This window comes from Octopus bimaculoides, chromosome 20 (genome assembly GCF_001194135.2).
Source record: "Octopus bimaculoides isolate UCB-OBI-ISO-001 chromosome 20, ASM119413v2, whole genome shotgun sequence".
NCBI lineage: Eukaryota > Metazoa > Mollusca > Cephalopoda > Octopoda > Octopodidae > Octopus > Octopus bimaculoides.
The window spans coordinates 41,651,321-41,653,348 of record NC_069000.1 but is presented as its reverse complement, the minus strand read 5'-3'; the positions used below and the strand labels follow the sequence as shown (position 1 = coordinate 41,653,348).

The window sequence follows — 2,028 nt, the reverse complement described above, 5'->3', positions numbered from 1 at the left end:
TATATACACATTTGTGTGCGTTACAAACTGGAGAAATAGAACTCAATACACGAGTGGTTCACTCATCGTCTACTTGTACATTTTGTGTAATTTCTCTGTTAGACATATAGACAGACAGACAGACACACACACACACATATATATATTTAATCGGAAAAAAAAGGTAGAGAGTTCAGCACTTATCACGAAATTCTCGGACCTTGAATCACATTTATAACTTTTTAGCAATTTTATTGCACACACACATATATGAGAGAGAGATAGAGAGATTTACATGAGACAGAAAATAGTGTACGGAATAAAGGAAATAAAAAATATAACATATATGTATGTATATAACATACACTTAAATTACTCTATTTTGAAAGTAGCCTCTGCAATTAAGGGACTCGGTTTGGTCCGACACCGACGGTGCATTTTAATATCTGAACACACCCGCCTCACAGTATTTTTATTTCTCATCAGCAAGTGTGGTTTATGAATATAGATGTTTTAATCTCTCAAACATGTCAATAGGCTAGTATTTTAGATCTGACCAAATTTTTTGTAAGTATATATATATATTTAATGTATCTTAGTCTATAATTGATGTTTAAGTCAATTTGATTGTTTTAATGTTTATTTAAAAACCACGTTTTCTGTAATCACTTGAGCGACAATTAAAAAAGTAATGTAAGTTAGAAGTAATTTGAGAAATAATTATTTCTGTAAAAGAAAGAAGGAAAAGGGAAAATAATAATAAGAAGAAAAAATGAATTGTAATAGTTTTTCTGAGAATTTTTAGGGACCGTTTTATCTTCGTTCTTTTCTACGTCTTCCAACACGTGTTGCGTATTTTTATATCTTACATTGACAAGGCCCTATACATGTGATGTTTTAACAGAATCACGCACATATACATACACGGGATGCCCATACACGTTTATTTAAATTCACATTCTTCAAAAACATTTATGAAATACGAACCGAAAGATTTTTGTGAAAACATAATGAAGGTGTATACTCTATAATTGTTTCTTTAACAATTTTTAAAAAAGGACATCCCCCCCCTCTTTCCCTAGAATAAAAAATAACAAAACCAAAAAGAAAACGGTGGACTCTCGGGAAAATGTATGACACAAAAAAATAAATAAATAAAAATAAAAAGTAACTTTAAAAAATCCCGACTTGGAGAAATTCCAACTTATGTTGGGTAGCTATTCCGAATGACCGGAACGATTGTTGGTAGTTTTATCGACCGACCCATGTTTAATAAGAGGCAATCTTTGGTTAAGATTGCCCAATAATTACCTACACCAGCACGTGTTACTTTTTTCTAACAGAGATGTTAACGGCAAGCAGCATCAGATATTGACTGCGAAAGGTGAATGAAATAGAATTCAATACTTTTTAAGTCTGAAACGCAAAAAGTCTACCTTTGACACCGAGCGAGAAAGTAACGATGTCTTTTAGGTCTGGTTTATGAGTTCTATAATTATAAAACGATGGATTATAGCCATCTTTTTGCTGACAATAATTTTTTGGTAAATGTAGAGTGTTTATTTTCAGCCATACATATTAACACCTGGGTGGAGATGGAGTATATGTAATTTGGGTATACCCCCCCCCTTTTAAATTTTGTTTTTTTTTACGGAATCCTATGTTTCAGACCATGGAGAATCCGATTCTAACCCTAACCCTAGTTTTGTGAGATTTGGCTGTTATTTCTAGCATGTAAATAGCCTGCTTGGTGGGGGTGGGGAATTGAAATGTTTCAAAAAATTTTTTTTCAGAATCGGAATCTCCATAGCCTAAAACGTGGGATTCCATAAAAAAATTAATAAATAAGGTGGGGAAAGGTTCAGATTACATATAGTCCATCTCTACCAACACCTGTATTATATATAGAAACAGGGGAATTCCAGCTTATCTTAGACAGCTATTCAGAAAGCCCGGCTGTCTATTTTATCTTTTACTTTTTCAGCCATTGGACTGCGGCCGTGCTGGGGCTGGCACCGTCTTGAAGGGCATTAGTTCAGTGTAGGTGGG

The 2,028-nt window shown here is 33.7% G+C and overlaps 1 protein-coding gene across 1 annotated transcript in view; it reads left to right on the top strand.

The window, feature by feature from the left end:
• The first annotated feature begins 389 nt into the window (after nt 1-389).
• Nucleotides 390-2,028, top strand: part of LOC106875572 (uncharacterized) — a 26,762-nt gene continuing 25,123 nt past the window's right edge. The window contains exon 1 of the mRNA XM_014923777.2: nt 390-546. The gene's annotated coding sequence lies outside the window, so the exon portion shown is untranslated. The remainder of the gene's footprint in view (nt 547-2,028) is intronic.